A 25,947-nucleotide genomic window follows, 5' to 3' on the forward strand; every position below is an offset into this window, starting at 1 on the left:
CACATACATCATTTATTGAATGAATCTAAAACATAGATTTTTGCTTATATTTGTGACCGGAGGGTGTAGCTTTTAAAATCAGATTGGCTCATAACTAATTGACCAAATTTCTCTCATCAATGTTTATAACTTTTTTTTTTTTTGAGCAGGTCAATGTTCATAACTTATGGTAATTAAAAAATGAACAAATATGGAAATTTTAATGATTTAATATTATTAACTTATGAGCAAAGGTATTTTTTTTTGGGTCAAGTTCGATATGTAAAATTTCACCTATAAGATGAATAATTGGAGAAGCATCCAAGCTTGATTCATCAAGATGATGAAGCTTCACCTCTTTTTATTCAGCATCTCCCTTTGTTTCTTTCAATATGACAATATTTAAAAAGAAAATGTATAAGTGAGCCATATTTATAGATTTTCCAAAAGTACGAATTTCCTTGGCGAATTGCGGTTCACAAAAATAATTGACGTTTCTTCAAAGATGAGTTTTTTTATAGCTCATCAGTGAGTCTTTAGATCGCCCTAATTAATATTCGCTCAGTGAATTACAACTTGCTAAGCAAATTACTCAACCCATGAATTCCCAATGTTTCTGACTTGCTTGTTTCCGACTCGTTCTTAGCTCATTTGAGCGAATTCACCATGTTTCTTCTCACCCTCAAATTTTGTGATTTGATTGCTCCCTGCTCTATGTGGGGTTCATTGAGCTTATCGATGTTTACGTTACTTCTTTGTTCTTTTAAGTTTAAGTGAGCTTATTGATGTTTACGTTACTTTGTTCTTTTAAGTTTAAGTATCTCTCAAGATTTGAGAACCATCAAAACATGAGAAATAGGTCATCGTAATTAATAATATCCGTGAAAATGAATTAGCTATTCATAGTACTATTTAATCTTCCAATGTAACGTGGATCGCACTCTAACAATACGGGGGCAACAACAGCAGGGGCATGTGGTGGCACTGAGGAGCAGCTTGATGGCGTCTTCCACATTCTATGAAATGTTTGACGACATATTCTTCGTCAATCTGTTCAGGAATCTTGAAGTGAACGTAACCTGGGATGGAATGGTTACCTGAGAAGCACGGCATAAGCCCTTGATTAGCCTTAGAAATGCCAGTACATAAGATAGAGGAATACAACCAAATTCAAAATAGACACACTGACCAAAACAATTTATTGAAAACTATTAATGGAATTTTTTTTTTCTCTGTTTTTTGGTCCATCGATTCATATTTTTTCCACTGAAAATAAACACCTGCAAAATAACAAACATAAGATTAGAAAATGATGGGTTGTCTCCCATCAAGTGTTTTCTTTTACATCATAAGTTCGACGCCTCAACCACCGTTAGGGTGACATGTATGACATAAAGAACACATCATTTTTCTCCTTCTTCTTGTTTGGTAGGAATTCCATAAACTTGTCACAAAGAAGCAGATGCTCCCATGGTCCCACTGTTAAACCTTTGGAATTTGAGCTTTCACCCACCTTATAGAAGAATACATATCCATTTGTAACTGAATGGTCTCTTTAATTTCCATTGGTTGACTCTCCAATTTCAAGTACAGATCAACATGCTTCACCCGTTGATTTTCTTCCACCACAACATCCTTACACTCAGTATCCATCTTAACCAACTTCTTCTTACATTCAGAGTTATCTCATAAGGATTCCCACACCGAACTTGAATCTTATCGAAAGACTCACCACGGCGGAGCAAGGTTGTGGTGGCCGGAAACTACTGAACACCATGGTTCTGGGTGGTTAGAGTGGATTAGGGTTTGCGATTGAAGCTTTTCGCGATCTGAGATTTGGATTTTGGAGTGAAATGAGTCAATCACTATTTGTTGGTTTGATTTGGGTTAAGTTCAGTTTTGAATTTTTTTTCAAAAACGGTTCAGTTAATAAGTTCAGTTTGATTTGGTACATAGAGGACGGAAGAGGAGAGTTGTTGGTCGATGGCGGTGAAATATAACCAAAAGAAGAGATGAGGTCTCTGAAGCATGGGTACTTGTATAACGATGAAGTAACCGTATCGGGTACGCGTACGGTACTCGTGGTACTTCATTTCTACTCATCATTATATTTTTAGTGAAATTCACAGCATTTTCTTATACATTAATATGACAATATAATGTTATTTGTGCATTTGAGTTTCTTTGTTATTGTAACTAGCTCTAAATTTCGACTTTATAAACTTCTATTGTGATTTTTTTTTTGTTGTGAATTGAAGAATTTAACCATTTCATGTTATATTTTATAACAAAACTTGTGATTTTATTAACCGACCCGTACCTTACTTTTTCTAAAATTGCCATATTCTCGTACCGGTACCCGTATTGTACCTGATACCGTACCCGTACCTATGCAACATAGGATGAGGTATTACAAACAAGAAAGGTACGCAGTGTTTTTTCTGTTGTTGAGAAATTGAAAGATGAGGTATGATGAAATATAACCAAAAGAAGAGATGAGGTATGTACAAACCTCTTATAACATGTTCAAGAATACAATACTACACTTTTTCACTATGACTCTATGAGCCTTGAAACAGCCCATTGGCGAGTTATTAGCTCATGTTTACTTTTCTAGTGCAATTATGAGATTCAACACAAGAATAGAAACATGTTGTAAACTGGTACCTTAACATTAAGGAAAATGTTATTTCTCTAGAAAAATAGCATCAAAATTTTTTCAAGACACAGCTGACAAGTTTTAATTGCATGATTTATTCGTTCACTTCCTATTTTTCAGCCACACCTCCTTAAATTGTGGCAAACAATGCTTTGTGATTGGCTGCTCTTTATTCTTGAAGAATTCTTGATGTTATTTTTATAGAGATATATCATTGCTCTAATCAGAAAGCGCGGGCTTGCATCTATTTTGATTAAAAAGAAATAAATGGCCAAATGTCACAACTTCCAACATCATAATGCATAAGAATACCATGAATAAAAACACAATCATTATTGATTAATACCAACGAAATCAAGACACAAAATAACTGAATAAAATTAGGAAGATTTCTGCAAAGGTAATGTCTGTAAATATTGAAAGGGTGAATTTATTATATGCATACAACTTTATGTTACCAATTCACTCCATCAAGGTATACTTCTCAATGAAAGCTACGATTTTGTCTTATCGTTTAGCTTGACACACAGAGAGAAATAGACGTTTTGACTCTTCTAGCAGCTGCTTCAGCAAAAGACCTGTCCAATGAAATGTTTTAACATAATGTCATTGCACTTTATCTGACATGGTTTTCTACAATATATCAGAAGTATTTTTCAAACAATCAATTTTATTTATTTGAAGGATTAAATTAATTATTTTTGTTTTATAAAATAAAGGTTTAATTTCACTTTTGAGCTCAATATTTTTTTTAGCAATTGAGTCCTGTTATTTTTTCTCTCCAAAGTGTGTTCCTAGAGTAATATATATTGACTTAACACCAAAGTCTCATAACTAACTAGTGTGACCGTTTTAAAATGAAAAAGTCCAAAAATCACTTTATCAGTTTCAAACATGGGCCCGTTTGTTATGGATTTTTAAAAAATGAATTTTCCTTTGTATTTGTAAAAATAGATTTTTTTTTTGAATAGATTTTGGTAGTGTAATTATGACACCTAAAGCTATAACACTTAACAAAAACACGTACATGACTATGAGAGTTAAGTGTCATAATTAAATTATCTCACCTCAACGTAAAAGTTGAAAAAAAAAAAATGAAAGGGGGAGACTACCAAGCCAAAATCACTCAAAAAAGTAGCAGGGATCAAAATTGCACAATCACTAAACTTTAAGGGTCAAAAGAGAAATTAAACCAAAAATAAATAAATATAGAATTTATAATTAGGAAGTGGCTGAAAATTCTTACCTATGGAACAATCACAAGAAGATTTATAATTCAAGTCTTCCTCATTTTCTTTGGCGGTAATAAGAAGTTGTTGTTGGGCATCTTCATTTTCATCATCATCAAATTTTGAATGTTGATCAAACTCATCAGAATCAGAAACTTGAGCATTGAAGGGTAATTCAGCAATTTCAACTTTACTTCGGCTACTACTACTACCAGGGGCGGATCTAGGATTAGATTTTTAATGTGGCTAAAAAAATAGTGTCAAACAATTTATCCAATAAAATTAAATATTATGTATTATTTCATCCAAAACAATAGTCTTAGTAGTTTTATTTGAGCTAGTTTTACTATCCCAAATTCATTTGTAACTTAAGAATTGTTAATTAGAACAAAATAAGCTCTCGGATTTCGCTAACATTTCATTATTATAGACATCCTTCATATGAAAAAAAATTGAAAAAAAAAAATGGTGTGGCAATAGCCACACTAAGTTGCATGCAGGTCCGCCCCTGACTACTACCATCCAACCCCAAATTATGTTCCAAGTTAGATGCAAAGATGACCCCACAACCCTTTATCCCCAATTGTTCCCCGTCATCAACATAAGTTTTGACTTCAAATGAAAGGCTGTAAAAATCATCATCCACCCTCTTCGGATAGTAAATAGCAGACGGACAGATTAGCAGTACATGATCTGAAATCAATGTCCCGCTCACAGGGTCAAAACTTATATTCCATTTGAGGCTTCTGCGTCCGTGATCATATATACTACAATAAACTCCGGAAGAAGTAAGATTTAACCCCTCAGAGAGAAAGACGCAGAAAACAATATGATACAATCCATCTTTTGGAATAGGAGGAATAATTATTGAAGCCTCCGTTGTGAAGAAATCAAACTCATATGGAACTTCGGCAACTGGAAGTAAAGAGAAAAGATTTCGTGTAGGAACGTGGTTTTCGGTGCGGAGTCTGTATAACATGTTCTCAAGCATTTCTCTTTGAATGGAGTTTGTGTCCAGATAAGTGCAGTTAATGGCTCTCAATTCTCGCAAGGATGCAGGAAGCTTTGGTAGTGAATTAAGGTTTATGCAACCATCTAAATCAAGGTATTCCAACATTAAACAGTTTTGGATGTTGTCAGGGAGGGTTTCTAAGTTGCAACAATTTCTCAGATTTAGATATTTTAAAGATCGTACGCCATCAATGATGAACGACATACTCAATGTATTGATTTGCGTGCATCCTGAAAGGTACAATTCTGTAAGAAACTCTAATCCTCGACCATTTGATTGCTTCTTCCGAACAAAGTTAAGCTTCTTACAATCACTTAGATCGAGAAGATCCAGTTTTCTGTTACGCCACATCGATGATGAAAATTCATGTATAGCTGTGCCACGTAACGACAACAACGTCATTTCTTCTGATGTCACAGAAAATTCAACGAGAGATGAACAATCAGTGAGATCCAGTCGTTGGAGAGATTTTGAATGAATGTTAGTTATCAGGCTTTCAATCTTTTTGCAACCTTTTAAGCATAGTTCTCTAAGCTTGGGGGCACTGAAAATGGATGGATGGAGTTGACGGAGACTCACACAATAAGCAAGAGATAATATTTTAAGATTCGGTGCTCTTGATAAGTCCGGAATCTCAATCAGGTCTTCAGAGTTATCAAGTTTAATGATTGTTAAATTGTCAAGCTTCTGTAGGAAGAAAGAAACATCACATTGTTCAGAAATCATTAAATTTCACTCATGATTATTAAAGCACATATAGAACAGAACTTGGCTGTGGCACGACTATATGAATGAGCTTCTAGAAATGCACAAACTAATAATTTGTACCTGAATTCTATCCCAAAGCTTTCTAAGCTTGCTATGGGTCATGCTAAGCTGTACAAGCCTTTGAGGACAAAAGGTTGATGGCAAAGACTCAAGTGGAAATGATTCCCAATGAAGGTACCTCAATTTATCGGACAACCACTCAAGACCTTTAGGGAGATGCACATTGTTGCATTCATTGGTGATATGAAGTAATCTTAAGTTGACCATGCTTTCAAAGGATCTGGAGCTCAAGTATACATCACCAATTTTAGAAGTATCGAATAGTATAACTTCAACAGCATCAGTTCCCTGAAAACAAAATTTTGAATAATAATTAGCAAAGGTTTTCGTTTAAAAGAATAATTAGCAAAGGTTGTCATACATATTTATATTGCTTATATTTCATAATCAAATATATACATTCATTTAGGAGCTTTTTCTTACTAATCAAATATTCGATTGGATATATATGTATGTGTGTGTGTGTGTGTGTATATATATATATATATATCCAAGTAAGTAAGTCTTCCACCCAAGGTTATAAAAATCGGGACTTTACTTCAAGTCGAAAGGGAGTAGCAAAATCGGGACTCGTAAAATCGCAATCAAAATCGAAGGATTTTACTCAAGGACTTTTGTAGAATCGATGTAGGATAGCAAAGTCGGGACTCGTAAAATCGCAATCAAAATCGAGGATTCTACCAAAACAAAAATAATGTTAAATATATATTATAAATTGCATATGGTCATAAATGTCTAAAGTTCAAAGTCCACAAAATACATATACATAAATGTGGGAGAAGTGAAGGAATGAAAATTTTTGGCCTTTCGGATATTTATAGAACGGGTTATGGATTCAAATCGGGTCAATTTACGAACCAGGTCAAAAATTGAACCTTACAAAAAAATGAACAAAATCCTTCAAACTCCATCAAAATCCTGCGATTTTGAATGGATTTCACGATTTTGTGCGATTTTGATAGGATTTTGCCTGTTTTTGGGACTTTGCTATGGATTTGAGTCGTTGAAGCTACGTAAAGTCGCAAAAACCAGGATTTTGAGACTTAAGTCGGGTTTTTAATAACAATGCTTCCACCTACCTTGTTGTATTTAAATACTTCATAAATTAACTCGGGATCCCACAATCGACTTCTTTTTCCGGGGTCTTTAGGTGCTTCTTGCTTAACAATCTCTCGTCCCATTTCAACGACCAAATCATGCATTTCGATTCGATCACAATATCCAAAAGTCATGAGTGATTTATGCTGAAGGACTTCTATTGAAGTTGCCGGATAAAATTTGCAAGCATTAAATAGATCTATTATGTATTCTCGCTGTCCATAACAAGCAAATTCATTTATTTCTGGGTAGCAGCAGGCAATGTCTAGAAATATGTCACGTTGAGAACAATCTAAGTCATAGAAACTCAATTTTAACACATCATGAATTCCCGCATAAGGAATCTCTTTTATCTTTTCCAATTCACTTTCCCATGCTTCTTTGCTTTTTGCACCAAGATTTGCACCTAAAACTTTCAAAGCGAGAGGATTGCCTCTGCAATATCCAATTGCACTTTTTGAGAGCTCTTCGTATCCTTCTTTAGCATGTTTTTCATGAAATGCATTACAACTGAATAGTTGAAGAGATTCATCTTCATTCAATTCTTTGACCTCATGCACTACACATCCTTCAAATTGAAGACATATTTGTCTATCTCTTGTTGTGACAATGACTCTACTACCCGGTCCCAGACCCATCTTTAGATTTTCTGCTTGCTCTAAGGTTGCAATATCGTCCAACACAATCAAACATTTTGCATGTTCAAGTCCTTTTTTGAAAGTTGGGTTTTCAAAATAAGGCGCATCAAGACCAAGCTTCAACAATGTAGAAAAAAGCTTGTAACGTACAACATTGAGTCCACACCTAGTTGATTCTTCCCTTACATTTTCGAGGAAACAATGATATTCAAATTGAGAACAATATTTAGCATATAAACTTTTTGCTAGAGTGGTCTTTCCGATACCCCCCATGCCCCATAATCCAAGCGTTCGAACATCATTTGACCCAATATTCTTTAACAATTCAATCTCTCCATACTTTTCTTCAATTCCAACAAGTTCCTTACTGACTTCAAATGGGCGTCTGTGATTCAGTTGTTTCAAAACATCTTTGACGATGTCCTTAATGAAGTCTGATTCAATCCTACCATATGATAAAAGGGAAAAAAAGGTCAACATTCTTGTTGTGCTGATAATAAATATATAAATAATTTTTTAGGGGAATTGCATAAAATTTGTTGTCATTATGATTGAGGAAGAAAGAAGGAAAAAAATAGATTTCATGAAATGAAAACTCAAAGATAGAGTAGGTAATTAGAGTTCTATTATTTTTTCTAGGCAATGAATTTCCAAAGCAAATTACCGAAGATGGTTTTATGTAGTATTAAGAGAATATAGCCCAATGTCCTCGTGAGCTTAGCTCAGTTGGTTGGGACAATTTAATCCGGGGTTCAAACCTCGGCCACTACCAAAAAAAGAATATAGCCCAATGATGGATCGTACTACTTCTTAAAATTGTGAGATATGAGTATTTAGGGTACAACAATAATATCAATGTTTGAAAGTGTTTTCTTCAACTTAAATGCAAAATAAATTGTGACTCTCAAAATTAGGGGTGCAATTTGATCCATCCATTCGATACATCTATTGATTAATTCATCGAATGCATTTATCAAACAAAAAACTTATTAATTGATTGGATTCAATCTATCCATTAGAAAATCTGTATGAACACCTTATTTTATAGATTCAATATATCATCACAAATGATAATACACATTCATTTGATAAATTATAAACAATGTATTTATAAAATTAATTTAATAGCTAAAAAACATAAGGTAAAAAAACTAGAAACAAATGTATTAATTGTTTGTGAAATGTCTTAAAATTAATTTAATAACTACAAAACTGAAAAAATTAAAAATTTAAATAACTTAATTCAATCAAAAAAAATAGAAAAATATGTAAATATGGAAATTAACTTAATATTTTAATATTAAAATATTATTTTGTCAAAAAAATATATTAAAATACTATAAATTTAATACATTATTAAAATAATTAATATTATGTTAATATAAAATTATAATAAGGTGGTGGTCAACGTCGAAGCACCACCGATTAATGCCATAGCTTCGCTGTAAACTACCGCAGGTGACCGGATCTCTAAGTTGTGGCCGGAGCACCACCATCTATTTAATTAATATTAATTATTTATTAACATAAAACATTTTAAATAAATTATAATAAAAAATTATGGAAAACTGATTCGTGCCATCTTTCTTAATAAAAAAACTATTTCAATATTTTCTAATTCTTAATAAAAACTTACTTTGGCCTAATAATTTTTTTTTTGATGAATTTCATAAATGAATGGTTTGGATGAATTTCATAAATGGATGGATTAGATTGAATGTTTTAAAAGACATTTTATTAAATTGTTAATGGATTAATGAAGTGATTTGATTCATCGAAATTTAAATCCATCGAATCAATCCATTTTGTCCCCTCAACAATAAAACATAAACCAGCTGTAATGGCTTATGTTTCCATTTATATTCCTTCAATATGCATAGTTATTTGTTTGTTACTATATTACAGACAAGTCGTGACATGAATAAATTAGCTAGATGGATAGTTCATTTTATTTACCTTGAATTTATAGAGTCCCACCCAGATAAATTGGAGACTTCGGTGAGAGCATCTTTCCATTTCTGCAACTTGTCTTTCTTGTGCTTCAAATTCTTCTCATGCTTTGCAAAGGCTTGCCCGTAACTCCCAATCTGATTTCTCACATGGGATGGATCTATTTCATAGAAAATTGGTATCACAATTTGTCCATTATATTTCTTGCATTCTACAATCTTGACGAGTTCATTCAAACACCATTTTGAAGAAGCATAGTCTTTTGAAAAGATGACTATAGATGCACATGACTCTTCAATGGCTTTGATCAGTGTTGTTGAGATCTCATCTCCTTTTTTAAGCTCGTTGTCGTCTATAAATGTCTTAACGCCGCTCTTTTTCAGAGCTTCATTAAGATGGCTTGTGAATTTTCTACGAGTATCCTCACCACGAAAGCTAATAAAAACATCAAAAAGTTTCGAAGCTGCCTCCAACGTAGAAGAAGAAGAAGAAGCACCTATATTTAGTTGCATAGCCATTACAGCTGCTGCACCGCATTAATCAGAGTGTTACATTCAGAAAAACAAAACCAAGGAATGAATATAATATAGATATAAGTTAAGAAGAGAGTGTGATTAAAAAAAAAAACGTTGTAAAGCAGGAGGAAAATGGCAAAAAAAGGTTACCTGTTTATGATGCAGTAGCAGAAAGATGAAACTAATATACGTTGTTGTTATAATAATAAATTGTTGTTATAATAATAAAAATGTTGCCTTAACGCGTTAGAGTGTGTTCTCATAAAATTTAAAGTTCTATTACGAGGAAATAGCAAGTGATAATTTTAAGTTCCATGAAGCTTCGTTCGGCTTTAGTAATGAGTGACACAGTAGCTTTCTTTTGTACCTTCACCTATTTTTTTGACTTAAAACTTAAAAAAGGGGAGAGATAGACGCGTTTTCTTCCCTAAAAAAAACAAAAGATAGACGCGTTTTCTCTTTCAGTAGGACAAAGTTAAGAAAGTAATAATTCTTTAGTGGTACAACTAAAAAGGGGGACAACACTTGAGTGACATAATGTCACCGTGACATTAAATCTGTGTCACACAACTTATATTGCCATTTGCATCTGGGCCACACAACACATCCATGAGTATATTTGTGTGGCCCAGATTTAATGTCACGGTGACATTATGTCACCCAAGTATTTTCCACTAAATAGGTACTCCAACCGAAAAAAGATTCCTCCATTTGGTGCAACTTAAGAATTATTCTTGAGCAAATAATTCTTTCCGACTTAAAAAGAATAGAGTTAAACAAGTAAATAGTCTCCTTAAATATATCAACATTTCATTTTAATTTCCCTAAAATATTTTTTAAGTTTTTGGTCCCTCTAAAAATTTTCATTTATGAAATTAGTCCATTCTCTAGTGTATAATTCAATGTAGAGCATGGACTAATTTCATAAATCAAAATTTTAGAGGGACCAAAAGCCTAAAGAATATTTTAGAGCGACTAAAATCAAATGTTGGTATATTTATGAGGATCATTTACTTATTTATCCCAAAAGAATATAAGCTTAATAAATGTACTTTTGCTATCTCTATTTTGATTTAATTGAAATTGTAATCTTCCTATTTTTTAAACTACCATTTTGATACTCCTATTTTATATTTTTTGGGTTTTTTTAGTAAGGAGGGATATATTGACTCCAAGAGTAAGTCTAAAGAGTTACTCCACATCTTCACCCTTCAATTTATCTAATTTTAATGGACTAGATTTGATGCTTATTAATAATCATGTGACATCATTTACCTTAACCAATCTCACCACATTAATCACAGTTTTCATCATTTGACTCCATCAATATTTACCTTTTATAAACACAACTATTTTTTTTTAGGGAAAAAACACAACTAATTTTTGGTAAGTTGGTAAAGAAAATATAGTCCCTAATACCCAATAGTATGTAATTTTTGGAATGTGTTGATGCTTCCATATGTGTTTTTTTTTGTTTGGATTATTCATACGTGCTTTTTAGATCGGCTAAAATATGGTATTGGTCCCTGCAAAATAGGTCAGTTTTAGTTTTAGTCCCTGCAAATTTTTTTTATAGTTTTTGGTCCCTGCAAAAATATGTCAGTTTTGGTTTTAGTCCCTGCAATTTTTTTTATAGTTTTTGGTCCCTGCAAAAAAATGTTTTTTGAAATAGTCCCTAACCCCAGTTATGTGATGATTTGTCACTTTTATAAATTAAAAAAAATTATTGTATCTGTTTTATTATTATTTTTTAATTAAAAAATAATTATTGTTATATAAATTATAAAAAATAATATTCTTGTCACTTTTATAAATTAAAAAAAATTATTGTATCTGTTTTATTATTATTTTTTAATTAAAAAATAATTATTGTTATATAAATTATAAAAAATAATATTCTTGTCACTTTTATAAATTAAAAAAATTTATTGTATCTGTTTTATTATTATTTTTTAATTAAAAAATAATTATTGTTATATAAATTATAAAAAATAATATTCTTTTTATTAAGTAAGCACATATGCCACATATGCACAAAAGTGACAAATCATCACATAATTGGGGTTATGGACTATTTCCAAAAACAAAAATTTTTGCAGGGACCAAAAACTATAAAAAAAAAATGCAGGGACTAAAACCGAAACTGACCTATTTTTGCAGGACCAAAAACTATAAAAAAATTGCAGGGACTAAAACCAAAACTGACCTATTTTTGCAGGGACCAAAAACTATAAAAAAAATTTGCAGGGACTAAAACCAAAACTGGCCTATTTTGCAGGGACCAATACCATATTTTAGCCTTTTAGAAATGATTATTGTTGAATTATTCTTTTGAGGATTGATCAGTGGATTTTTATGTTGCTAACCCTAGTTATTAATTAAATTTAACCATGCCTTTGAATTTGAGTTAGACATATCTTTTGCCTATTTTTTTTTTTTATTGAGGAACCTTTTGTCTATTTCTATCGTGGCGATGCAAAGCCATGGATTTAATTTTGGGTTAATTATGTTTCTGGTCCCTATAAAATAGCGACCTTGTAAGTTTAGTCCCTACTTAATTTTAATAGCATTTTTAGTCCCTAATTTTGTTTTTTTGCACTGAGTATTAGTCCCTACTCAATTCAAATTTGTTTAATTTATGCTTAAACTCTTAAATTTTTGAACAATTTTTTGCAGACATGTTTAGAACATTACTAAAAGTTCGTCCGCAAAAAATTATTGCAAAATTTGATTTCTACATCCAGATTTTATTACTTTTTATCTTTAACTTTTGTCGTTTTAAAAAATTCATATTTAATTCATTTCATGTCAGAAAATTCTAAATTTTAGTAAACGAACCTTTCATAATGTTCTAATCTTGTCTCAAAAAAATCGTTCAAAAATTTAAGAGTTTAAAGATAATTAATCAAACTTTGTTTTAGCAGGGACTAAAATTATAAGTAAATTTTTTTTATAGGGACTAAAAATGCTATTAATATTAAGTAGGGACTAAACTTACAAGGTCGCTATTTTATAGGGACTAGAAACATAATTAACCCTTTAATTTTTTGACATGATTTATTTTTTTTTTTGGAGAATTGACATGATTAATTTTTGAAATGGTGGTAACAATATAGTTACATAAGGTTAGGCGCTGAAAAAAAACTCATGTGATTATCTTATTTACTAAAGCTTAACCCGTAAAGCTAACCCTAAACCTAATTTTTTCCCCCCATTTTTTCCTCCACTTCTCTAAGCCATTGGATCTTGCGCATTTAGGCGCCATTCAATTTTAGCCATTGATCATATTTCATATTTATCTCTTCTATTTTCCGAAACAACTATTTCATATTTATCTCTTTTATTTTCCGAAACAACTATTTCATATTTATCTCTTCTATTTTCCGAAACAACTATTTCATATTTATCTCTACTTCCGAAACAAATTGACCCTACAACTATTTCATATATACAAATTGGCCCTACAACTATTTCATATATTTATCTATAGCCCTATTTTTCCGAAACAACTATTTCATATTTATCTCTTCTGTTTTATGAAACAACTATTTCATATTTATCTCTTCTGTTTTCTGAAACAACTATTTCATATTTATCTTTTCTATTTTCCGAAACAACTATTTTATATTTATCTCTTCTATTTTCCCCCCAAGCTAACCCTAACCCTAATATTTTTCCTCCGCTTTTCTAAACCATTGGATGCTCATCATTTAAGCACCATTCAACATCAACCGTTGATCATCTACACTTAGGGTGTGTTTGGATGGAGAATGAAAGTGAAGGGAAAGATAGAGAAAGGAAAGATTGTATGAGGAAAGAAAACGAGTAGAAAGTGAGGGGATTGTTTTGGTTGTTTGGTATAAGAGAAAGTGAAGTAGAAAGGTTAAGGAAAGAAAGATCTATATTTAATAATTGACAAAAATACCCTTGAGAAAAAATTACATAATGTTTATATACATATACATACATACATACATACATACATACATATATATATATATATATATATATATATATATATATATATAGATATATATATATATAGAGAGAGAGAGAGAGAGAGACACACGTCCCCACTATTTCAATGGAAAAGCACTTAGTTGTGATTATTTAAGCAATTGTAAGAAAGTTCCCTAAAAAAAAAAGCAATTGTAAGAAAGAAAAAAAAAAAAAAACAAAGCCGTAAATTTAGAAAAACAAAGAAAGAAAGAGACAAGTGAAAAAATATAAACAACATGGGGTTATTTTGGACTTTTCAATCTAATATTGGTGTTTCCTTAAACTTTCTGTCCAGTTGAGGGTGGAAAGTTTTTTAAGGTGGACCCCACTAAAATCTTTCTTTCCTTGGCCTTTTTAGTGAGTCCCAAACAGAGAAAGTGTTTCTTTCCCTCATCTTTCCCTCCTCTCCACAATCTTTCCTTAGAAACAAACACACGCTGATCTCTTTCCAATGAATGAACGTGGCTTTTGAGTTCTCCTAGCATATTCAGAGTTTCTCTGCAATCTTTGACTTGTGCTGTAAATTCATCACTTTCCAATGCCACTGTACATCACATTCATTTACTCTCAGCTATTACCCAAAAATCAATACTGAATATCTACAATCTTCTCCACACAAATTTATCTATTCTCTTCTTCATCTCTCACAACAATCTAGTCTCCCTTACCGCTTCTATTTTCGGCCATCGTTCTTAGAAGACTACCAACCGCTAATGTTCACGGCGGAGGAGAGAGAATACGAGAGTTGTCATCTGCAAGAATCATGAGATTGCGGCGCCATCTTCACCATCCTTCCACAAACTACCGCAACGGAAATTCTAAATCTTTAATCCTACCACCGCCACAAGTTACGATAACCGCACTCCGCTTCACGTTGCTTCTCTCCACCGCTGAATACATGTCACGAGATGCATAATCGAATTCGACGTCGATGTCAACACTCAAGATTGCTGGAAAAACACTGTAATTCTTATCTTCCTCTACGTTTTTCTCTTTCGGCGTAATCGCACCGGCGACAACCATTGAAGGTTCATTTGCAGATGTAATCTTATTTTGGGATGTAAGTGTTAAGTGTTTGTTGGGGTTTGGTTTGTATGTCAATTTTGAGATTTTCGTACTTGATTTTACCAATCAAATTAATTTTTCTTTTTTCCTGTGAAGGTTTAGTGGCAATTAAGTACATGTTTCTGTTTACTTCCCTTTTAATTTAAGGTACTTTACTTCTTCATTGTCTTTTTTCTTAGATCAGAACTCCCTCATATATGTTTTCGCTAATCAAATTAATGTTTATGTTTTTTACAGGTCATATTTGGTTCGCTCCCGACAAAAATAACTGAACACGGATGAGCTTTTTTAATGTGGTACTCATAGATGCGCATGTTTAGATTTGTATATCAACATTTTTCTTTTCACCTTATTCCTCTTTTACTACTTGAATTTTTTGACTGAGTTTGTCTTTCAAAACTGTTTTGAAATCCACTGTTGAAGAGAGAATATTTGGTAATTAATTCTTTGGTTATGTTAAGAACTAGATTATCAGCTAATCCACTGTTTTATGATTTTGTTGGTTTTGCCTATCTACTTTGAGCTAAATATTTTGCGACTCTCATTTTGACAACCACTACTGATATGCTTCAATGACAATGTATTGTCATATGTGAAGTAGCAATAATTGTCGCAAGAAGGGGGGGGTTTGAATTGTGACCCTTTTTAAATTTATTCCTGAAACTTTAAATGAAGTTTATATACTCAAGAATGTTCTTGGTTAAGAAATTAGTTCAAAACAGATAATCTTTGATATGAGAATAATATGAAGAATGATTATATGAGCGGAATGAGAAAATTGAAGTTTTAATTTGATTTAACTTTAGTGAAGTAAGTTAACCGATTTGACTGAAGTATTATGGAAGTGGTTATATAAATGATAAAGTGATAATTTAATAAGGACCAGAGAACTCTGGATTTAATGAGGTTGTGATTAATTTGGACTAGATTATCTTGGAGAGTAATTTAATTAGTAAGACGATATTAAAGATTAGTTATTAGGACCAGAGCACTCTGGATTATAAAGTAAAATAAATGACAAGAGTAAGGAAGAGAGAATAACACAGGAAAGTTATCCTGGTTCACCAAACCCGGCTACTTCCAGTCCCCACACACCTCGTGTGAGATTATCCACTATAGTATACAGTTGGCAGAAACTTCTAACCAACACTATAAGGTCTTGATCACACCAGATCAGTCCGTAACCCCTGTATTATCAACCTCAGCAGGCTTCTTACAATTCTTTGCACTAGCAAAAGAAAGGTTGAATTTTTCTATCTCAAACTATTAAGCCCAATAGACTTGAGAACTAATATCACGCTTTGTATGGTGATTGGTTTTGTGTTGATCTTGATATTTCAACACATGAAACTTTTACAAACACAAACTCAAAAGGATAATGATACAAATAAATATAGTGAGAGCTTATGAAGTTTGCTTATGTTTGTAGAAGAGCTTGATTGAGAGAATGATTAAGAGATTGATTGCTTTTGAGAGATAAATGCTTTTGTAGTTCAAACTCTTGCCTTTAGTCTTCAATGACCTCTTCTATTTATAGAGCACGAATAGCCTTTGAGGACAGATCATAAAAGAGCTGTTTGAAACCATTTCAAACTAAAAAATGCGCTCCAAAAGTTGCTTGGGGAACAAGTGTGCAAGCTGTCTTCAGAGAACGTTCTCAAGAACGTTTTTTCAGTGATCAACCAAAACTTGGGCATGAAGCAACACGTTTTTGCAAGGTGTCTATGAGCTGTTAGCCTTCTTTCAGAAACTTGGAGGCCACTTGAGATGATGTATGCTTGATGTCATTGTGTGATGTCATAGAGTGACTCCTTTGATGATGTCATGTGAAAATATCTTTTGAAGAACTTTTCCTTAATAGACCTTTTTCCATTCTTTTCTTAATGGGTCGAAAATCTCATGGGGCCTAATCAGATTTTATTCCTTTGTAGTCTTGTGGTCCATGTGCACATATTTGACAATGATTGTATTAATTTATTTTGCCTTTAAAAAGCTTTAAAAGAGTCTTTATCCTTAAGATCTTTTATTCCCTTCTTTAGTGAGACAAAGAGAATTAATTTCCATTTATGCAGTCATTGAATGTGTACAAAAGTTCCAATTTGTCTATTTGCTTGCTCTTGATATTTCGATGGAAATACATGTGTTTATTTTGCGAGGCAAGAACGTTCTTAGGATCATTCTCATGAAACATGCTCACAAAATTCATTAGTAGATAACAAGATAAAATTTGTTTGTTATCTTTAAAACATCAAAAGAGGATTTTGCTTTCAACAATCTCCCCCTTTTTGATGATAACAAACTTTTAAAAATTTAAACTTGAAAGGAATAAAAAACTAATAATTTTGATGAAATGTCTTTAATGATTTTATCAATTTTCTCCCCCTCAATTTCAGCATCCAATAATCATATAAAAGAAATTGAGAATGCATATAATTTTTATGAACCAACATATTTTTCATTCATTTGCAAAAGTTCATACAAATAACAGGTTCATCAAAATAGACATAATAACATAAAAGCATAGTATTGGATAATTTTTGCAGCATAGCAAGCATGCAGTAGACAACAGCATAATAGTTTTGCAGCACTTATAGGCATGCATATACCAAAATATAACAGGAAAATATAAATATAGATAAGCAGTAAAAAATGCAGCAAAAGATGATCCAGAGATGTTTGTTTCAATTCTTTTCCCCTGAAACTATCTCCCCCTTTGTTTCATCAAAAAGTAGCAGGTGCCAGTCATTTCTTAGGAGTAGGAGATGAGTCATCATATGAGGAGTCATCAGAAGGAGCAGGAATGAAGTACTGTGGTGGTGGAAAAGGCAATTCGGCAGGTGGAGGAACACAATAACGTGTGCTCAAGGTGTTTGAGATCCAACCTCTTTGAGTTTGATTTTCCATCTTGTTATACACATGATGACTTAAACATGCTTGCTGTCCTTCAAGAAGCCTACGCAAATATTTTTTGATTTTGCTCAAATCCTTCTCAATTCTAGACCGTTTAGGAGGTCTTTCATCAGTAGCAGCAGCGTGAGTGGAAGTGGATGGAGCAGCCTTTGATGGATTTGAAGGCATGGTAGGACAGTTGGATTGCAAAGTGGTAAAAGATTCTAAGGGATTTGAACCATCAAATTGAGGCAGAGAATTGAAGAATTTGCTGATTGAGTTTGAATTGAATAATGGAGAGAAATCAGCTTGAGGTGGAGATGTAAAGAGTTGACTTGTGTTGGAGACTTTTGTAGGTGGAGGAAGATTTGATTTGAAACTTTGAAGAATCTGGGTGGCTTGAATGTCATTGAAAATAGCAGTTTGATTTCCAAAGTCTTCTAAGAGATCTTGATGTTCCTCTAAAACAGGAGATCGTTGCTGAGAACGATTTGGAGAGTGTTCTGCAGAACGATTTTGAGGAGGAATTGGAGGATTTTTAGGAGGATTTTGAGGAGGATTCTGAGGAGGATCTTGAGGAGGATCCTGAGGAGAATCTGATTCAGAATCAGAGACATAATCCTCATCTTGATCTCTTTTCCTTTTAGAGGGAGTCAGAGTATGTTCAGCTTCAGACTTCATATGGCTGACATTTTTGGCTCGAAACTTTGAAATAATCCATTCAGATTCTTCACCATCCAAATCAATTCCAATTTCTCTAAAAAGCCTGGTAAGAATCATGCCATAAGGAAGACCATGTCGTGGGTTCTTGTCTTTAATAGCAGAGATCATATGATGTAGAATCACATGAGGCAGGTTCAATCTTACTTCATAGAACATACAGTAAATGATCAAGAGATCGTTCTTGGTGATTTTCCCATGGTTACCCTTCCTAGGAATGAGACTGTGCTGACTTAAAAGGTTTAACATTTTGGGAATATAGTGTAGGTTAGCAGAGACAAAAACATTGTTTGGGTTCTTAAAGATGTAGCTAAACACATCAGTTAGGTTAACTTTTAAATCTAAATCCCAATTATCTCCATAAACACAGAATCCATCAGAGGGAAGGTTTAGGTATTCAGCAATGAGGTCAGGTGTGAGAGAAATTTGTTTACCTTTGATGGTCAAGATGATTAAGCTTTTCTCAGAATAAGCTGTGGCTTGGCAATAGAAAGCTTGGACCACCTTCTTGTATGTCTTCTCTCAAATTTGAAGGAAGTGTGTCCATCCCATCTTATCAGTGAAAGCTTTGAGAAGAATTTCTTCTTTGGCCAGGTCTTCAAAATCCACATAGCGTCCTATTGCTATGGGTCGTGGTGCCCATTTCTCATAAAATTCCTTTTCTTTGTCAGGTTCCAGAAGAGGGATTTGTTTTGGAGAGGGATCCTTTTCTTCAGATGTGAGAGGACCTTTCCCTTTTTCCTTGCGAGTTAGTGGCTGTTTTGGTGTAGGTTGAGCAACCTTAGGAACAACTTCTTCTTCTTCATCTGAGTCAGGAATCTCGTGTATGACTTTGTCTCCTTCACCACTTTGTGTTTTCCTTAACCCAATATTAGCAATCAATCTTTGTGATCTTCTTCTGTTCATAGATTGAGAGGACATGGCTTTCTTAGTTTTAGGTTTAGGTTTTGTTTTGACAGGAGAAGTTTTTTCTGGAGTTTCCTCTTTCTCTTGAGCTGCGACCTCTTCATCTTCTTTGTCAGAACCTTCTTCTTCACAAGAAGCTTTCCTCTTCTTTTCAATCGAAGCTTCTTCTTCTTTGTTGACAGAAGTTTCTTTAGTAGAAACTTCCCCTTCTTCTTGACAGATCATTACAAGTGGATCAATGTTCATTACTTCTTCACAAGAGTCTCTTAATTTTGTGGGAGAGGGTGGAAGAGAAGCATGAATCTGAGAGAGAGAAGGCGAGAGAGAGAGTTCAGGTGAGTGATTATAGGAGAGGTGAGGTGATGATGGTGGTGTGCGATTAAGATCTGGTGGGGTTTTGGATGAGGAAGATGACTGTCCATTTCCTTTCTTTACTAACCCTTTTGTTCTAGCCATTTTTTGATAAGGTTTGATGAGTTTTGATGGAAGATAGAAGGTTGTTTTTATAAGCAGGAGTGTTTAGTGAAAAGAGAAGTGAAGTGTGGAGTCTGAGAGAGAGAGAGCGTACGAGAGAGAGAGATAACTAGAGGGAAAAAGTTTTGATTAGACAAATGGTGGTTTAAGAGACAAAGTGGTAGTTTCCATAAAAAGTTATGAGTGTATTTCATTAAATGTGATGGAAATGGCATCTAATGAGTTGTATAATATTTTACATAAGTAGAGATAATTTGAATTTTAAAAGACAAATAAAAAATGTTCATAGCTAATCCACACGTGAGGAGCAAGTTAAGGATAAAGGACAGAATGTTCTTGAGAACGTTCTTTATCTTAAATTTTTTGGATTTTGAATAATATGTAATTTTTCTTTGATAAAATTAAATCTATCTTCTACCAAAGGTTTTGTAAAAATATCAGCCAGTTGATTTTCTGTATTAACAAAAATTAATTTCACATCCTTTTTATTGACATGATCCCTAATAAAATGATGTTTTATTTCAATGTGTTTTGATCTTGAATGCTGAATGGGATATTTTGATAAATTTATTGCACTTGTATTATCGCAAAATATGGGAATATTTGTGTACCTTATTGAAAAATCTTCTAGTTGATTTTTAATCCATAACACCTGGGAGCAACAATTTGCTGCTGACACATATTCTGCTTCAGTGGTTGATAGAGCAATAGTATTTTTCTTTCTACATGCCCAACTGATTAATGCATTTCCAAGAAACTGACAGGTGCCACTTGTACTTTTTCTTTCTATTTTGTCTCCAGCGTAGTCAGCATCATAGTAAGCTGTTAAATCAAAACAAGATCCTTTGCTATACCAAAGGCCAAGATCAGTAGTACCGACTAGATATCTGAAAATTCTTTTTACTGCAGTTAAATGAGATTCTTTTGGAGAAGTTTGAAAACGTGCACATAAACCTACTCCAAAAACAATATCTGGTCTACTGGCAGTTAAGTACAGCAGAGATCCAATCATTCCTCTGTATTCCTTTTCAGAGACACTTTTTCCTTCTTCATCTTTATCAAGACTAGAAGAAGGATGCATAGGAGTTACCATAATTTTTGCTTCATTCATTTTATATTTTTTGAGAAGATCTTTAATATATTTTTCTTGACAAATAAAAATTCCTTTAATTTCTTGTTTTATTTGTAAACCAAGAAAAAATCTTAATTCTCCCATCATACTCATTTCAAATTCACTTTGCATGAGTCCAGAGAATTCCTCACACATTTTTTCATTTGTGGATCCAAAAATAATGTCATCAACATAAATTTGTACAATGAGATAATTTGAGTTATCATCTTTTCTAAAAAGTGTTGTATCAATTTTTCCTCTAGAAAAATTATTTTTGATAAGGAATGTACTTAATCTTTCATACCATGCACGTGGAGCTTGTTTTAACCCATATAATGCTTTTGTTAATTTGAACACATGATTAGGTTTATCAATGTTTTCAAAACCAGGAGGTTGATGCACATATACTTCTTCATTTAAGAATCCATTTAAAAAAGCACTTTTAACATCCATTTGAAAAAGTTTAATATTTTTATGAGATGCATATGCAAGAAGAATACGTATTGCTTATAACCTGGCTACCGGAGCAAATGTTTCATCATAGTCAATACCTTCTTGTTGATTGTAGCCTTGTGCGACTAATCTGGCTTTATTTCTGATAACTTTTCCTTCTTCATCTAGTTTATTTCTAAAAACCCATCTTGTTCCAATTATAGAATGTCCTTGTGGTTTAGAAACAAGATTCCATACCTCATTTTTCTCAAATTGAGAAAGTTCTTCTTTCATGGCTTTTACCCATGATTCTTCACATATAGCTTCTTGAATATTTTTTGGTTCAATATGTGAAATCATTGCCATATTGTTGTCATTATCTTTGAAGGATAGTCTTGTCCTAATTCCATCAAATGTGTTACCAATAATTGTTCAGGAGGATGGTCACCAACAATTCTCCAACTTTTTGGAGGATTTTGAGAGGAGGATGCTTGATCTGTATTGCTTATAATTTCTTGATTCTTTGGTATTTCCTCATCATCTTCTTTGTTAGTAACTAGATCATCAAACTCATCAAAAATAACATGCATGCTTATTTCCATAGTTTGATTTCTTAGATTATAAATTCTATATCCTTTAGAATTTGTTGCATATCCTAAGAAAATTCCTTTGTCTGATTTTGAATCAAATTTTCCTAAGTTTTCTTTATCATTTAAAATATAGCAAAAACAGCCAAAGATGTGAAAATAAGAAATGTTTGGTTTTCTGTTTTTCCAGAGTTCATATGGGGTTTTGTTGAGAATTTTTCTAATTGAAACTCTATTTATGATATAGCAAGAAGTGTTGATGGCTTCAGCCCAAAAATATTTTTCAACATTTGATTCATTAATCATTGTTCTTGCCATTTCTTGTAGAGTTCGATTTTTTCTTTCAACAACTCCATTTTGTTGAGGAGTTCTTGCACATGAGAAGTTATGTGAAATTCCCTTGTTATCAAAAAAAGTTTTGAATGATAAGTTTTCAAATTCTCCTCCATGATCACTTCTCACAGAGATGATATTTGATTCTTTTTCATTTTGAACAAGGTTACAAAATTTTACAAATGCTTCAAAAGCTTCATCTTTATGTTTTAAAAACAAAACCCATGTATATCTGGAATAGTCATCGACTATAACAAAACCATATTGTTTTCCAGCAAGACTTGCAGTTCTAACAGGTCCAAATAAATCTATGTGAAGAAGCTCAAGAGGTCTTTTTGTAGAAACGATGTTGTTTGATTTAAAGCTACTTTTAACTTGTTTTCCTCTAGCACATGCTTCACATATTTTATCTTTCTCAAAATTAATTTTTGGAAGACCTCTTACCAAGTCTAGTTGTGAGATTTTTGAAATTGTTTTCATGCTAACATGTCCAGCTCTTTTGTGCCAAATCCATTTATCTTTATCAATGGACATAAAGCAAGATTCAGCTGGAATGTCGTCTAGAAATAAAACGTAAAGATTTTTCATTCGAGAGCCAGTGAAGAGAATATTTCCTGTGGTTACTTGTTTGACTTCACATATGTTAGGTTTAAAAATAACTTCAAATCCACTATCACATAATTGACTTATGCTTAGGAGATTGTGTTTTAAACCATCAACATATTGAACATCTTCTATTTTAGCAGAGTTATTCTTACCAATAGTACCTTTACCTTTGATTTGACCTTTGTCATTGTTTCCAAAGGTTACCAATCCTCCCTCCTTTTTTATGAAGGAGATGAAACATTGTTTGTCGCCGGTTATATGTCTAGAACAGCCACTGTCCAAAAACCATGGCTTTCTCTTTGAGTTTTGATAGAATACCTCTTCATTGTCTGTGTTAGCCATTAGACATATGTTTGCTTCTTCTGCTTCTTCTGCTTGTGTTTCTTCAAGAGTGTCCCATGTAATTAGTGCAGACTTCTTGTAAGGAGATTTTTGATTCTTTTTGTTTTGTGGACATTCATTTTTATAGTGTCCTTTGTTGTTGCATCCATAGCAAGTTACTTGACTTTTATCGACTTCCTTTTTTGAGTTGTCTCTTCTGTTTGGGAAGTATCTTTTTATCTGATCTCTTCTTCTTATCATTCTTTGAACTTTCTTTGTGATAAGTGCTAATTCATCCTCTGCTTCTTCCTGAACCATTTGTTCTTCTTCTGTTTCTTTTTCCTCAACTTGAGAGGATGATTCATCTGAAATGTTTTCAGATGCTTTAAGGGCAATCATTTTTCCCTTTTTATTTGGTTTATCTTCTTGAAGTAAAACTTCATGAGCTCTTAATGTTCCAATGAGATCTTCTAAAGCTAAGACATTTAAGTCTTTGGCTTGAGTGATTGCTGTAACCATTGGTCTCCATGAAGTTGGAAGACATCTTAATATTTTTCTGATTCTATCATGAGGGGAATATATTTTTCCCAATGACCTTAACTCATTCACTATAGAAGTGAATCTGGAATACATTTCATCAATGTTTTCCTCTTCATTCATTTCGAAAATTTCGAATTTTCTTACGCCAATATCTATCCTTGTTTCTTTTACATGGCTTGTTCCTTCATGATGTATTTTTAAAGTATCCCAAATACTTTTTGCTGTATTGCATTCATATATTCTTTCACTTTCTTCCATGGTTAGTGAACATTGTAAAAAGAGTTGAGCTTTTGGATTTAGGAGTACCCTCTTTTTATCTGTGTCAGTCCATGATGCCTCAGGTTTGATAGTTACTACTGATGTGACTGCATCAGTGGTTTGTGGTACGAAGTTACTTTCAGTGATAACTTTCCACATGTCCACATCTTGAGACTTTAGGAATAATTCCATCTTCCCTTTCCAGAAGTAATAGTTCTTTCCATTGAATAGTGGAGGTTTTGTACATGAAAGACCTTCTGGTATGTAAGACATTGCTTCTTCTTGAATCTATTACTCTAACACGTGTTAAGTGTTTCTTTTAGAGACCGGGCTCTGATGCCAATTGAAGTAGCAATAATTGTCGCAAGAAAGGGGGGGTTTGAATTGTGACCCTTTTTAAATTTATTCCTGAAACTTTAAATGAAGTTTATATACTCAAGAATGTTCTTGGTTAAGAAATTAGTTCAAAACAGATAATCTTTGATATGAGAATAATATGAAGAATGATTATATGAGCGGAATGAGAAAAATGAAGTTTTAATTTGATTTAACTTTAGTGAAGTAAGTTAACCGATTTGACTGAAGTATTATGGAAGTAGTTATATAAATGATAAAGTGATAATTTAATAAGGACCAGAGAACTCTGGATTTAATGAGGTTGTGATTAATTTGGACTAGATTATCTTGGAGAGTAATTTAATTAGTAAGACGATATTAAAGATTAGTTATTAGGACCAGAGCACTCTGGATTATAAAGTAAAATAAATGACAAGAGTAAGGAAGAGAGAATAACACAAGGAAAGTTATCCTGGTTCACCAAACCCGGATACTTCCAGTCCCCACACACCTCGTGTGAGATTATCCACTATAGTATACAGTTGGCAGAAACTTCTAACCAACACTATAAGGTCTTGATCACACCAGATCAGTCCGTAACCCCTGTATTATCAACCTCAGCAGGCTTCTTACAATTCTTTGCACTAGCAAAAGAAAGGTTGAATTTTTCTATCTCAAACTATTAAGCCCAATAGACTTGAGAACTAACATCACGCTTTGTATGGTGATTGGTTTTGTGTTGATCTTGATATTTCAACACATGAAACTTTTACAAACACAAACTCAAAAGGATAATGATACAAATAAATATAGTGAGAGCTTATGGAGTTTGCTTATGTTTGTAGAAGAGCTTGATTGAGAGAATGATTGAGAGATTGATTGCTTTTGAGAGATAAATGCTTTTGTAGTTCAAACTCTTGCCTTTAGTCTTCAATGACCTCTTCTATTTATAGAGCACGAATAGCCTTTGAGGACAGATCATAAAAGAGCTGTTTGAAACCATTTCAAACTAAAAAATGCGCTCCAAAAGTTGCTTGGGGAACAAGTGTGCAAGCTGTCTTCAGAGTACGTTCTCAAGAACGTTTTTTCAGTGATTAACCAAAACTTGGGCATGAAGCAACACGTTTTTGCAAGGTGTCTATGAGCTGTTAGCCTTCTTTCAGAAACTTGGAGGCCACTTGAGATGATGTATGCTTGATGTCATTGTGTGATGTCATAGAGTGACTCCTTTGATGATGTCATGTGAAAATATCTTTTGAAGAACTTTTCCTTAATGGACCTTTTTCCATTCTTTTCTTAATGGGTCGAAAATCTCATGGGGCCTAATCAGATTTTATTCCTTTGTAGTCTTGTGGTCCATGTGCACATATTTGACAATGATTGTATTAATTTATTTTGCCTTTAAAAAGCTTTAAAAGAGTCTTTATCCTTAAGATCTTTTATTCCCTTCTTTAGTGAGACA

At 32.9% G+C, this 25,947-nt stretch overlaps 1 long non-coding RNA gene and 1 pseudogene across 2 annotated transcripts; one reads left to right on the forward strand and one right to left on the reverse strand.

The window, feature by feature from the left end:
- Positions 1 to 2,992: 2,992 nt before the first annotated feature.
- On the reverse strand, positions 2,993 to 10,058 carry LOC146945721 (disease resistance protein RPV1-like; annotated as a pseudogene). Its single transcript, XR_015026465.1, has 6 exons — positions 9,400 to 10,058; positions 6,787 to 7,888; positions 5,708 to 5,995; positions 4,395 to 5,566; positions 3,885 to 4,075; positions 2,993 to 3,216 (listed from the first exon to the last, which is right to left on the reverse strand). The product of XR_015026465.1 is annotated as a disease resistance protein RPV1-like (transcript).
- A 4,246-nt stretch (positions 10,059 to 14,304) lies between these two features.
- Positions 14,305 to 15,350, forward strand: LOC146945722 (uncharacterized). Its single transcript, XR_015026467.1, has 3 exons — positions 14,305 to 14,967; positions 15,069 to 15,119; positions 15,210 to 15,350. It is a non-coding gene; the product is annotated as an uncharacterized LOC146945722 (long non-coding RNA).
- Positions 15,351 to 25,947: the final 10,597 nt, after the last annotated feature.

This window comes from Medicago sativa, chromosome 2 (genome assembly GCF_051527215.1).
Source record: "Medicago sativa cultivar Bolivia chromosome 2, Bolivia_mono, whole genome shotgun sequence".
Classification (NCBI taxonomy): Eukaryota; Viridiplantae; Streptophyta; class Magnoliopsida; order Fabales; family Fabaceae; genus Medicago; species Medicago sativa.